This window comes from Tachyglossus aculeatus, chromosome X4 (assembly GCF_015852505.1).
Source record: "Tachyglossus aculeatus isolate mTacAcu1 chromosome X4, mTacAcu1.pri, whole genome shotgun sequence".
In the NCBI taxonomy this organism is placed as follows: domain Eukaryota; kingdom Metazoa; phylum Chordata; class Mammalia; order Monotremata; family Tachyglossidae; genus Tachyglossus; species Tachyglossus aculeatus.
The window spans coordinates 59,716,426-59,731,255 of NC_052098.1; the positions used below are offsets into that span (position 1 = coordinate 59,716,426).

The 14,830-nt window shown below is 48.3% G+C and overlaps 1 protein-coding gene across 1 annotated transcript in view; it reads right to left on the reverse strand.

Annotated features, from left to right (window-relative positions):
• FBXO10 (F-box protein 10) overlaps positions 1 to 14,830 on the reverse strand; it is a 124,761-nt gene that overhangs the window by 83,310 nt on the left and 26,621 nt on the right. Inside the window, exon 2 of the mRNA XM_038769919.1 lies at positions 10,492 to 10,596. The gene's annotated coding sequence lies outside the window, so the exon portion shown is untranslated. The remainder of the gene's footprint in view (positions 1 to 10,491; positions 10,597 to 14,830) is intronic.

Below are 14,830 nucleotides of genomic sequence, written 5' to 3' on the forward strand. Positions count from 1 at the left end.
TGGGTCTCTAGGCCCATAGAAGTCTCTAGAACAAGGGAACTGCTCGCTCCCTCAAGACCCCACTCACAGGGAAAGCTATTTATAGAACATGTCAATCACTTACCTGGTGACATTAACTGGAGCACAGTCAACTGGGTCGAGAAACAGGAACTAGAAAGGCTGTAAAAACCCCAGAGACAGAAAATGCAAGGGGCTTTTTTCACCAGGAGGCTAGGGGCTAGCAGGATTAACTGCCAGGGATGTTTGGATGTCCAGAACTGAAAGGAGTTTTGGGTTTTTGTTATTTTTTTTAATGGCATTTGTTACGCGCCTATTATGTGCCAGGCACTGTACTAAGCGCTGAGGCCGAGGAAAGACCTGGGGAGGGCGTGACCACAGGGGAATGGATTTAGGCAAGCATCATACTACTACAGAGATCAGGCTTAAGTTAGAACAAGTGCAACAGTGGGGGAAATGAAACTGTTGCTCTTGGAAATCTTTATACCAAAGACTAATTATTGCTTAAGGGTCTACATCGGTGGCTGGATTTACCAAGTCAATATAGGTTACTAGCTTTATATATAAAATGTCCGTCTGAGTACTCTGTGTGTCGTAAAACTGCTAGCTCAGAAAGATTTACTATTGTAGGGAGGGGTTGAGCATTAGGCATTTCCTCCAGAACCACTAGCCCGGCAGGGTACAGAACAGGTTAGGTGATCCCCAAAGGTTTTCCAAGTCTTCTGGGGGTGAAGGTGGAGCAATCTACTGGGGCATTCTTAGGATCCACTAGCAGGGAGGCACAGGAGTGTAGTAAAACAGCAGTCAAAAGCTATCTGCAGTAAGACCCAGGATGATACATGAAACTGAGCTAGTTGTACTGGAGTCCTCAGCGCCTGAAATGGATCTGAGACAGGTCTGGAACCCCAGCGACTGGCTACCTCCAGAGCAAATTCTCTGGGAAGCCCCAGGCCAAACCCATCCTGGCACGATTCATACGGGTTTGGATGGAATTGGAGTCCAATAGAGGCCAAAAGGTGTTCAGTTGGTGGCATTCTCTAGACCATAAGCTCTCTGTGGGCAGGGAACGTGTCTACCAACTCTGATGCACTCGACTTTCCCAAGTGCTTAGTGCAGTGCTCTGCACCCAGTATGCACTCAACGAACCCGACTGACACTGATCGATATCCCCGCCCTGCGAACTCACAGTGACCACCCTGTTAGGCTGTGGAGGCCGGGAGGAAATTCCACCCTTCCAGAAGAGGCAGAAAAGGGATTTATGCAACTCACGGCCCTGGCGAGTGTGATTCGAAAAGAAAACGTCCCATGGCGGGAAGGATCTGGGGATTTGCCCAGGGAGGGAGATAATGTGCTGTTTGTTCCACCTCCCCATACATCACCTCCAATTCTGAAAACGAGGACGCTAGAGACGGCATCCTCTGGGACTCACTAAAGTTAGCGCATAAGTCTTGGAGCTTCTTCCCCTCTCTGGGCTTAAGTTGGGGTAAGGAAAGAATTCAGGAGGGGAAGAGAGAAAGCTCTTCACCCCCTCCACTCCTGGGGAATGTGTGCTCCCAGCCTGAAGGGAGAGAATCAAACTTAATATTATTACTCTTCCTTCAGCTCTCATTTTCTGCCAATCTGTCCCTGACATTTTTCCATTTGCACCATCCATCATCACCACGACTGAACTCCCTGGGGCTTGCTATCTTAAAAAAAAAAAACAAAAAAACACAACCCTATCTCCTCTTGCCTCCATGGCAAAAGGCCCCATTGGGCTGGGAAATTAAAGTTGGGAACTGGGAGTTCAACCTGGGTTTCCCACAGGGCAATAACCAGCACAAACTAAATGTCAACTGCCTCAACACCGGAGTTCAATTCTCTTCATCCATTAGACTGCCCCATCGTGGACCGTTTCTCTTTATAAAAGTCCAAACGAAAGCGGCTGGAAGTTCAAGGGCACTCGGTGCTGCTCAATAACTGTGGGTAGAGAGAGTTTTCCTGTTTCAAAACAGTTGCGTGGGCTTGTAAAACTCAGTCTATTCCCCCGGTGGCTATCATCATTCAGCTAACCACATAAGCACTGTCCTCTGGCCAAGACAGGCAAAGAGAAGCGGCTCGGTCAGTAGACCTTTCCCTTACTCCAGTGCTCTACTGGGATTGCTTTAAAGTGCATTTTTCAAACCAAAGAGAAACTCGAAACTGAGGTCGCTCCAGTTATGCTGCATTTAATGAAAAGTGGTCTTCCCACCCACTGAGCATATCCAACCATGACATATCAATAAAAATGCTAATTTTCCAGCTGCTAAACAACTCTAGTTTTCATCGACAGGAGTAGCTGCCAGCATCAGCTGCATGTTCTAAGAATTCCCCAACATACTTACATCAGGTTCCCTTATTGTTTTGACTTCTGACTCAATTTCAACTTGCCTCACTTTTTCTGGAGTGTTTTACATTTATTATTGTTGGCACGTGTGTGGTCTCCCTTCTTTTCTTCTTCTCTCTTGGCTACCCTTCTCTTCCAGCTCCCTCACCATGCCCGTCCCCCAGACACCTTTTAAGCCCCATCCCATTCCGGGCTAAAGTGACCAGATGACTAGAATTTGGGTCATCTTAAATATGTGTCTATGGAAAGATTTATCAGTGTGTACACCGAAGCACATATATAGGCCTATCTCCACACACACCCCTACATACACTTAGATGGACTCCCAGTGACAAGCACCCATAGTTTGCAAAACCCGGGGTTATGCCCTATACTGTCTGCTGACTTACCCTAGATCAATCGATGGTATTTGTTGCGTGCTCACTATGTGCACAGCACTGTTCTAAGCACTCGGGAGAGTACAAGAGAATTAGCAGATACGTTCCCCGCCCATAATGAGCTTAGAGTCAAGAGGGGGAGACAGACAATATTACCAATAAACAATTTACATTAAATTGTAAATTTATTATAAATTATTACCTAGAGTAATAGTTCACATAACCAGGAGGACTAATTCTCTGCAGAAGACACTAATGCTAGGAAAAATCCAGGGAAGAGGAAGAGCGGTAGCTAGAAGGATAGAGACCATAACAACGACAATGGAAGAACCATTAGAAAGGTTGCGGATTATGGCAGAGGACAGGACTTTCTGGAGAAAGTATATCCACGGAGTCGCTATCAACAGGAAACGACTCGACGGCACTTAATAATAATAAAGAGTAATAGGTATACGTGGGCACCGCCCCTGATGTTACATTCGATCGTTGCCGGTAATTCAGTTCTCTCCCTGTCCCCTCCTTCCTCACCCCACCTCGACCTATTCCCAGCAGTTTTTCCGTAAAAGACGGTATTTTGTTTTGTATTTTGTTTTGGTACTTTGGTTTGGTTTTTTCTCTCACCTTAAAAGCTGCTGCCACTCTTTCCCTTACTGCCGCTGTTTTCCCTTCACCGGTCTGCAGCCCCGCTTCCCCACGCCAAAGCCATGGGGCCATACTCAGGGGCTGGATGGTGGGGAGTACAGTGCTTTGCACGCAGTAAGCGCTCAAGAAATACCACTGAATGAATGAATGAGAGGGACGGTGGCAGCTTAAGAGGAGGTGTCTGCCCTGTCCACTCAGCCCCGTTGAGTCCCTGAGCCTCTCCCGATGCTTTTGGCCGAGACAGAGAAGCGGGGCTGCAACCCAGCAAGGGAAAGTGGCAGGGCGGGGGGGACCGTGGTTGTCATGGAGGCCGCTAAAGTAAGAATTAAAAGTGACAAAAAGAACCACCGTACTGCTCCTGAACAGAATGGCTCGATACAAAGAGAGCACCTGGGGGGGCAGGGGCAGGACAGAAAAGCTGCCATAGGAGATGGCAGAAAGGGAAGGGGTGCAGCAGTATAATAATAATAATAATGTTATTGGTTAAGCGCTTACTATGTGCCAAGGTAATCAGTTTGTTCCGCATGGGCCTCCCAGTCTAAATTCCCATTTTACAGATGCGGTAACTGAGGCCCAGGAAAGTTAAGCGACTTGCCCAAAGTCACACAGCTGACAAGTGGCAGAGCTGGGATTAGAACCCACGACCTCTCACTCCCAAGCCCGTGCTCTTTCCGCTAAGCCACGCTGCTTCCAAGCATGCCCCGACCAGCAGCAGAAGGCTACGCATATATACATACGTTCATATACATGTGTGCATGCACATTAAGATGACTAGATTTCTGGTCATTTTAGGCAAAACTGGGGTGGGGGTAAGACTAGAAAGTAGGGGGTGCGAGAGAAGAGGGAAGGAAGTGAGGCAGGAAAGGGAAGAAGTAAAATCAAAATAAAAGAACAACAGGGAGAAGGGAAGGAGAGAAATGGGGAAGGGGGGATAGAGAAGGGAAAGGGGGGAGAGGAGAAATAGGAATGGAATGGGCCAGATGGGCGCTTAATCCTTCCCTGCTGCTGGTTGTGCTGCTATCCTCTGCTTTAAATAATTGGTATATATTAGGCGATTGACATGTGGTAAATACGCACGCGTGTACACACACACACACACTCTCTCTCCCCCCCTACCCGCATCTCCCCATCCCCACAATGCTTGTTAATGCTGTATTGTCCCGGTGCTGAATGAAACTCTCCATCCTTCTCTTCCCTAGCCTTTCTGTCTCCTGCCCCCTCTCTATAACCTTTTATTTTAAAATCCTGCCACCAGCAGTGGCATCCTCAAGGACAGCTGGCGTCACAATGCCACCTCAGACCATTTTCCAAGGAATATGTTTCTAACCACTCAGGAGGGAAATGGAAAACATGAACGTATCATATGAACGTATCATTTCTAGACCGTGAGCCCGCTGTTGGATAGGGACCGTCTCTATATGTGGCCAACTTGTACTTCCCAAGCACTTAGTACAGTGCTCTGCACACAGTAAGCGCTCAGTAAATACGATTGAATGAATGAATATGGGAAAATCTTCTGAGCAGGGACTTCTTGGAAAAATTGAACTTCTAATTCTATATAAGAAGAAGCAGAGTCGGCTCGCTCATCACAGCAGGTCCTCCTCTGTAAGCCCCAGATGCCCAAGACAGTGCCATGAACACAACAGATGCCAACTTAGAATGGTGCTTTGCACATAGTAACTGCTTAATAAATGCCATTATTATTATTATTAATAACCAAGGCCACGCCATTGCAAAGCAGTGCCCCTGCACACACAACCTTTTTTTTTTTTTTAACTGTCACAGCCCAGCTGGGCTGCCGCAATGCCACGGCAAAAGCAACTTTCACAATCCTCCCCCTCCTGTGCGCCTTTATTTTTCCCAGATGGTGCCTCAGCGATGGGGAAGGGGGAGTGCTGAGGGTGGCAGGGTCCTGTGTCACCCACTGATTCGGGAAAATCCCCCCCTACCTCAAACCTCTCCTCTTCCTCCCTCCCCCAAAGAAGCAGCGGGGCCTAGGAGAAAGACCGCGGGCATGGGAGTCAGAGGATCAGGGCTGCAATCCCAGCTCTGCCACTTAGCTGTGTGGTCTTGGGCAAGTCACTTAACTTCTCTGCTCCTCAGTTACCTCACCTGTAAAACGGGGATTAAAGCTGTGAGTCTCATGTGGACACGGACTGAGCCAACCTGATGATCTTAAATCTACTCCGGCACTTAGTACAGTGCCTGGTGATCAATCCGTGATAATTTACAGATGTAGATTTGGGTGTCTTCCTCACAGAGGTAATAGCTGAAGCCACGGAAGCGAATGAGTTCACCAAGGGAGTGGGTGTAGATGGAGAATCTACATCTCCAGCCCTGATCTCTCTCCCTCTCTGCAGTCTCACATTTCCTCCTGCCTTCAAGACATCTCTTCTTGGATGTCCTCCCATCACCCAGACTGAGCCCCCTCCTTCCTCTCCCCATCTCCCCCGCCTTACCTCCTTCCCCTCCCCACAGAACCTGTATATATGTTTGTATGTATTTATTACTCTATTTATTTATTTATTTTACTTGTACATGTTTATTCTATTTATTTTATTTTGTTAATATGTTTGGTTTTGTTGTCTGTCTCCCCCTTCTAGACTGTGAGCCCGCTGTTGGGTAGGGACCATCTCTATATGGTGCCAACTTGTACTTCCCAAGTGCTTAGTACAGTGCTCTGCACACAGTAAGCGCTCAATAAATATGACTGAATGAGATGAATGAACCTCAAGCCTAACATGCCCAAAACACAACTCCTTATCTTCCCTCCCAAACCCGGTCTCCCCTCACGGTAAATGGCACCACCCTCCTTCCCGTCTCGCAAGCCCGCAACCTTGGTGTTATCCTTGACTTTTCTCTCTCATCCAACCCAGATATTCAATCCATCACTAAATCCCGTTGGTTCCACCTTCACAACATCACTAAAATCCATCCTTTCTTCCCTATCTCAGCTGCTACCATGTTAATACAATCCCGCCTGGATTACTGCATCACCCTCCTTGCTGACCTCCCCAGTCTCCTGTCTCCCCCGACTTCCATCCATACTTCACTCTGGTACCCGGATCATTTTTCTTCAAAAACGCTCAGGACGTGTCACCCTGCTCCTCAAAAAACTCCAGTGGTTGCCCATCCACCACTGCACCAAACAAAAACTCCTCACCATTGGCTTTAAAGCACTCAGTCACCTGGCCCCCTCCTACCTCACCTCACAACTCTCTTACTATAACCCAACCTGCACACTTTGCTCCTCTAATGCTAAACTTCTCACTATGCCTCGATCTCACCTATCTCGCGGTGGACACCTCGCCCACACCCTGCCTCTGGCCTATCACCTCCTCCAGGTGGCCTTCCCAGACTGAACCCCCCTTTTCCTCTGCTCCTCCTCCCCTCCCCATCGCCCAGATGCCCTCTCTCTGTTCTACCCCCGCTCCCCACTCCACAGCACTTGTGTATATATGTACATATTTATTATTCTATTTATTTTATTATTGATGTGTATCTACCTATAACTCTATTTATATTGATGCTATTGATGCCTGTCTACTTGTTTTGTTGTCTGTCTCCCCCTTTCTAGACTGTGAGCCCGTTGTTAGGCAGGGATTGTTGCCGAACTGTACTTTCCAAGAGCTTAGTACAGTGCTCTGCACATAGTAAGTGCTCAATACGATTGAATGAACAATTACTCTTTTCCCCTTCATAGCCTTATTGAAGGCACATCTCCTCCAAGATGCCTTCCCTGATTAAGCAGCCCCCCGCCTTTCCTCTTCTCCCACTCCCTTCTGCATCACCCTGACTAGTTTCCTCTGTTCTCCCTCCTCCCAGCCCCACAGCACTTATGTACACATGTGTAATTCATTTATTTATATTAAAGTCTGTCTCCCCTCACCTAGACTGTAAGCTCATTGTGGACTGGGAACGTGTCTGTTTATTGTTGTACTATACTCTCCCAAGCGCTTAGTACGGTGCTCTGCACACAGTAAGTGCTCAATAAATACAATTGATGAATTGTATCTACCCATCACTTGGCTTAATATATACCACAATCATTATTATTATCGTCACTGTTATTATCAACTTGGAGGTCTCAAGGCAAACCATGCTAAACTGTAACTCATCACTACTAGTTACCCGTAGGATAAGGATCCCCTTATCCCCATAAGGGATAAGGAGGTGGTAGACACATTCCCTGCCCACCTGGAGCGTACAGAGAAAAGGGGGAAATGGACATTAACGTAAATTAGGGATATGTCCATAAGTCTTGCGAGGCTGAAGGTGGGGTGAACATCAAATGCTTAAAGGCTACAAATCCAAGTGAGCAGGCGATGCAGAAGGGACAGGGAGTAGGGGAAAGGAGGGCTCAGTCAGGGAAAGCCTCTTGGAGGATTTGGGATTGTAATAAGGCTTTGAAGGTGGGGAGAGTGGTGGTCTTTGAGATATAGAGGAGGAAGGAGTTCCGGGTCAAAGTGAGGACGTGGGCAGTGAGATGGACGAGAAAGGAGTTGGAGGAGTGAAGTAATCGTGCTGGGTTATAGTAGGAAATTAGCGAGGTATAGTACGAGGGGGAGAGCTTTTTCTGGGGCAGGGACTGCGTCTGATATAACTTGTATCTAGCCCGGTGCTTAGCACATAGTAGGCATTTACTAAATACTATTAGGCTGAACTGCTCTGTATCCTAAAACCTTTAGAGGCAATGATATCCAGAATTCAGGAGACTTGAATTCTACTAACCTTGAGCACTTAGTACTGTGAACTGCACCAAGTGAGTCATTAATTCATTCATTCGCATTTATTGAGCGCTTACTGTGTGCAGAGCACTGTACTAAGCGGTTGGGAAGTACAAGTTGGCAACATATAGAGACGGTTCCTACCCAACAGCGGGCTCACAGTCTAGAAGGGGGAGACAGACAACAAAACAAAACATATTAACAAAATAAAATAAATAGAATAGTAAATATGTACAAGTGAAATAGAGTAATAAATCTGTACAAACATATATACAGGTGCTGTGGCGAGGGGAAGGAGGTAGGGCGGGGGGGGATGGGGAGGGGGAGAGGAAGGAGGGGGCTCAGTCTGGGAAGGCCTCCTGGAGGACGTGAGCTCTCAGTAGGGCTTTGAAGGGAGGAAGAGAGCTAGCTTGGCGGATGTGCGGAGGGAGGGCATTCCAGGCCAGGGGGAGGACGTGGGCCGGGGGTCGACGGCGGGACAGGCGAGAACGAGGCACGGTGAGGAGGATAGTGGCGGCAGAGGAGCGGAGGGTGTGGGCTGGGCTGGAGAAGGAGAGAAGGGAGGTGAGGTAGGAGGGGGTGAGGTGATGGACAGCCTTGAAGCCAAGAGTGAGGAGTTTTTGCCCAATGTGTAGGTTGACTGGTAGCCACTGGAGATTTTTGAGGAGGGGAGTAACATGCCCAGAGCGTTTCTGCACAAAGATGATCCGGGCAGTGGCTTGAAGTATAGATTGAAGTGGGGAGAGACAGGAGATTGGGAGATCAGAGAGGAGGCTGGTGCAGTAATCCAGTCGGGATGGGATGAGAGATTGAACGAGCAGGGTAGCGGTTTGGATGGAGAGGAAAGGGCGGATCTTGGCAATGTTGCGGAGGTGAACCAGCAGGTTTTGGTGATGGACTGGATGTGAGGGGTAAATGAGAGAGTGGAGTCGAGGATGACACCAAGGTTGCGGGCTTGTGAGACGGGAAGGATGGTAGTGCCGTCAACAGTGATGGGAAAGTCAGGGAGAGGGCAGGGTTTGGGAGGGAAGATAAGGAGTTCAGTCTTGGACATATTGAGTTTTAGATGGCAGGCAGACATCCAGATGGAGATGTCTTGAAGGCAGGAGGAGACACGAGACTGAAGGGACGGAGAGAGAGCAGTAGCAGAGATGCAGATTTGGGTGTCATCAGTGTAGAGATAGTTGAAGCCGTGGGAGCGAATGAGGTCACCAAGGGAGTGAGTGTAGACAGAGAACAGAAGGGGACCAAGAACTGACCCTTGAGGAACCCCTACAGTAAGGGGATGGGAGGGGGAGGAGGAGCCTGCAGAAGAGACTGAGAATGCACAGCCGGAGAGATAAGAGGAGAACCAGGAGAGGACAGAGTCTATGAAGCCAAGGTTGGATAGCGTGTTGAGGAGAAGGGGGTGGTCCACAGTGTCGAAGGCAGCTGAGAGGTCGAGGAGGATTAGGATAGAGTAGGAGCCGTTGGTTTTGGCAAGCAGGAGGTCATTGGTGACCTTTGAGAGGGCAGTTTCCGTGGAATGTAGGGGACGGAAGCCAGATTGGAGGGGGCCAAGGAGAGAGTTGGCACTGAGGAATTTGAGGCAGTGGGTGTAGACGACTCGTTGAAGGAGTTTGAAAAGGAATGGTAGGAGGGAGATACGGCGATAACTAGAAGGGGAGGTGGGGTCAAAAGAGGGTTTTTTTAGGATGGGGGAGACGTGGGCATGTTTGAAGGCAAAGGGGAAGGAACCAGTGGAAAGTGAGCGGTTGAAGATGGAAGTTAAGGAGGGGAGGAGGGACGGGGTGAGAGATTTCATAAGATGAGAGGGAATGGGGTCAGAAGCACAGGTGGCCGGAGTAGCACTTGAGAGGAGGGAGGAGATCTCATCTGAGGATACTGCTGGGAAGGATGGGAGAGTAGCGGAGAGGGTTGAGAGCCGGGGGGTTGGAGAAGGGGGAGGAGTGACTTTGGGGAGCTCAGACCGGATGGAGATAATTTTACTAATGAAGTAGGAGGCCAGATTGTTGGGGGGTGAGGGAAGGAGGAGGGGGAGGAACAGGGGGCCTGAGAAGGGAGTTAAATGTATGGAAGAGCTGACGGGGATGATGGGCATGGGTGTCAATAAGGGAGGAGAAATAGTTTTGTCTGGCAGAGGAGAGGGCAGAGTTAAGGCAGGAAAGGATTCATTCATTCAATCGCATTTATTGAGTGCTTACTGTGTGCAGAGCACTGTACTAAGTGCTTGGGAAGTACAAGTTGGCAACATAGGATAAAAGATAAAGGCAACAAGGATAAACTTGAAGTGAACGAGGTTGGCTTCAATACAGACTTCGAAATGCCCCAAGGCCACGGTTTTCCTCTCCGGTGGATGAAAATAATAATACTTGTCACCTACCTAAGCCACAGAAAGGCTGGGAAGCAATGAGCTCACATCTGTAAAAATATTCAGAAGCTCAGTCGAGACAGGTGTTGCATGAATTCCAAGTGTTCTTGTCTGTGCCTGTAAATGCAAAGTTCTCAGTCATTATCATTGAGTACGACAGTAATAAGCACTTATGGGCTGTTTTGAAAACTTGTCAAGCATTGAATGACACATCTGAGGATCCCATACAACTCCATATCCTTGGTGGCGGGGTCGGAGGGAGAGGCGCAGGAGTGAGGTTGGGTAAGGATGGGGAGGGGATAGGGGCCTTATTCTATCAGCAGCGCGACCTCTGCTCTCCAACTCTCCTACAGAATTGTTCTTTGATTCAAAGACGACATTGTTGGCAGTCAGATTGCATCCGTGGCTGTGCGAGTCCCCTAAGTGGCACTATTTGGATGCCTGGGAAGACACAAGATAATCAGGTCAGGACCACGTACGAGTTTTTAGCATGATAGCCACGGCTCTTTCCTGCTAGCATAAAGTAGCACGACGTGACTGGTCTTGTGCTTGTATCTCCCCCTTCTAGACTGTGAGCCCACTCTTGGGTAGGGACCATCTCTATATGTTGCCAACTTGTACTTCCCAAGCGCTTAGTACAGTGCTCTGCACACAGTAAGCGCTAAATAAATACGAATGAATGAAGCCGAAACAGTGACTGCATCAACCTGAACCAAACGGGACATTTAGACCACCAGATTCGCTCTGGTCATACCAAGTTCTTGGGAATTTGTATGTGGGGATTGTAACCCTGAAAAGCTCCTTTCTTGGGGGGAAAAGAAGCCCGAGTCCAGTTGGTTCAGTGGTTGGACTGGCCAAGGCCCTTCCCTTTTAGAAGAGTTTTTGTTCCCTAGGAAATCTGAGTGCAGAAACTCTCCCAAGGGCCTAATCAGTGCTTGCGCATCTCCAGGGGACGGGAGCCCAGCAAATCTAAATAAACAATTCCAGAACTTACAGTAGATGCTCAATAAATAAATAGATAATAAATAAATAGACGCTCCCTTCTAGACTGTGAGCCCGTTGTTGGGTAGGGACCATGTCTATATGTTGCCAACTTGTACTTCCCAAGCGCTTAGTCCAGTGCTCTGCACACAGTAAGCGCTCAATAAATACAAGTGAATGAATGAATGAATGAATAAATGTCAATCTTCAACAAAACTGATACGCAGAAGCGCCAGTCCCTAGGTTAGGAAATGACAGGTTTGAGGGTTGCTTTTTTTGCTTGTTTAAAGAGCTACTCTGCTCTGGTCACCACTAAAGGGCTGTTCCGTGACCCATCCCTCCCAGGGCCAATAATATTGAAAAATCTTGTCACTCCCTAACCAACTTGGTCCTAAGGTCCTGCAGGGGTTTTAATGAGCCCGCCATTCCACGGGCGAGGACAAAAATGAAGCTGGCCATCTTTGAACACTCCCATTCCAGAATCCACGGCAAAAACTACACAAACAACACACCCAAAACGCCCACTGCATCTCTCTTCCCTTCCAGGCCTGATTGGGTCCAGGGACCCATGTTCCTCTGACTCAACCTGGGCTGGGTTGGGCCAGTTTGCTGGTTTGGGGGCCACAAAGAACCGTACAGCCTTCCCCTGGTAGCCTTGGTTATCACAGCCGGGTTTGGACTGTTACATCTTGAATCTCAGCATGTCAACTCTACAAAAATGGAGAAACCACCCCTCCATCGGGCGTTACAGTGGTTGTAATCTGGATCAGGACCAAGATCGTCCCCTTCTACGGCTTCTGCGGACTCCCTGTCTTCTCTGCTTCCTCCCTTCCAGTTGACGGGAAGCGGCACGGCCTAGTGGAAAGAGCGTGGGCCCAGGAGTCCAGGACCTGGGTTCTAGTCTCAGCTCTGTCACTGGTCTGCTGTGTGACCTTGGGCAAGTTGCTCCATTTCTCTGGGCCTCAGTTCCCTCATCTGTAAAATGGGGATTAAGACTGTGAGCCCCATGTGGGACGTGGACTGGATCCAACCTTGTGTCTACCCCAGCACTTAGTACAGTGCCTGGAACCTAGTAAGTATGTAACAATTACCACTTCGATTCATCCACAACTCCTATGTCTGCCTTCAAGCTTCACGCCAATTCCCGCTATTCAAGCAACTCCTATCAATCAAGGGTATTTATTGAGCACTTAACAATAACAATGATGATAATAATAATAATGCCATTTATTAAGCGCTTACTAGGTGCAAAGCACTGTTCTAAGCACTGGGGAGGTTACAAGGTGATCAGGTTGTCCCCATTTATGAGGTAACTGAGGCACAGAGAAGCTAAGTGACTTGCCCAAAGTCACAGAGCTGACAGTTGGCAGAGCCGGGATTTGAACCCATGACCTCCGACTCCAAAGCCCGGGCTCTTTCCACTGAGCCACGCTGCTTCTCAAGTGCGTGGAAACCCCCACACTCCTCTGCTCCATGGAACCTTACCCAACGAATTGGAAGAAAAGTGGCAATTTCCCCACCGCCCCACTGTTTAAACACGCAACTTCCTTGAATCCCTGGCCATTCCCTTCCCCAGTAACATACTCAAGCAATCAACCATTTACTGCACCAAAGTAAATCTACTAGAAGTTGTGTGAGCTGAATTAATTAGGTCAGAGGCTCCTTCAGATGAACTTAAGTTTGAATATCTGAACACATTTGGGTTTCGTTATCTTGGCTAAGTGTTGATCCAATTTTTGTCTTCTCATCCAGGCTTTTTTTCCTTCCTATTCAAATCGGCCTTCAGATAATTAGTCACTCAGATAACTATGTTTTGGTTAATTGGCTTTCTTCACATGTGCTTATATAGCTAGCTGAAGCCTGTGATTTTCATGGAATTGGTGAGAATTCCTGGAATTTTGGGGGTTCCACAATCTTTTCCCCACTTCCCTTCTCCTCCTCTCCCTGGCCATTCCTCAATCTTTCACTCTCTCCTCTTTTCCCTCTGCCCTACTTGCCCTTCTGCTTCCCATCTCTCCTCATCTTCCATTTCCCATCTTCATTCTGCCTCCTTCATGTCACCCCTCTCCCTCCTCCTCTTAAGGAACTCTGAAAATGCAATAAGCTCTGGATACACTTAGCTACCCCTCAAACCCTCGCCAAGACCAGTACTACCGCTACCCGATGTGTTTGTGGCACCGAGATCCACAACATGATGTCCCCAGATGACAAGTACTGCTTTCCAATTCAGTTCTGCCGCTCAAAGGCTCCTCTGGAAAAAGGGAAGGGAAAAACTTTCAGAAAAAAAGTGCTACCAAGACAGAGAAATCCCTGGTTGCCCTGCAGCTCTCCAAGGAGTAAAGCTGTATATCAAATGAGTACTGATGTCGCAGTCAAATTGTAAACTGCCTTCTTTGAATCACACTCATCTGTGGCCCATGTGTTCTAGGAAGCTTTTCTCTCTCTTTCCATCCTCCAATAGTAATATTAATTAAGGATGACATCTGTTAAGGGATTAATACAATCTCATCAGCTCTAGTCACTGTACGACCTCTACCCTCATCAACTCTGAAATCTCTCTATCCGACCAATCGCCACACGCCCCATCCCACAGTTCCGTCCGATTCCTCTCCCAAAGACCTCCAATCTTTTGACCCCATCCAATTCTCTCAATTCATCATGCCCTATTTAATCTCTATATCCAAACTACCTTCCCTTGACAACCAAATTGACACCCTCGACACCACGCTCTCTACTGAACTCGACTCACTCTCTCCCTGTCCCTTTACAATCTCGCACCACTGACCCACAGCCCTGGCTGATGATGATGGTATTTGTTAAGCGCTTACTACGTGCCACGCACTGTTCTAAGCGCTGGGGTATGCATATACAAGGTAATCAGGTTGTCCCACGTGGGGCTCACAGTCTTAATTCCCATTTTACAGATGAGGTAACTGAGGCACAGAGAAGTTATGTGACTTGCCCAAAGTCACAAAGGTGATAAGTAGCAGAGCCAGGATTAGAACCCACGACCTTTAAGTCCCAAGCCCAGGCTCCTTCCACTGAGGCACGCTGCTTCTCACGTCCACAGTGCACTTCCTTCGCTTCCGTGCATGAGCCGCAAAGCTCTGCGGGCGGAAGTCCAGATTTCCAGATCCAGCAACCCTGGGTGCTTTCCCTCTGCCCGGCGAAATTATCGCTCCATCCTTATTGACTCTCATACCCACTGTCCTCAACAGTTGTCCCAGATGCTTAACTCCCTCCTCAAACCCCCTGTCTCCCCACCCCCCATCTCTTGCTCCTGAACTGGCCACGTAGTTTATTGAGAAAACTGGCAATGATCTCCCTAAAATCTCTCCTGTCCTTCCTCCTTCTGCCCCTTCTTGACCTC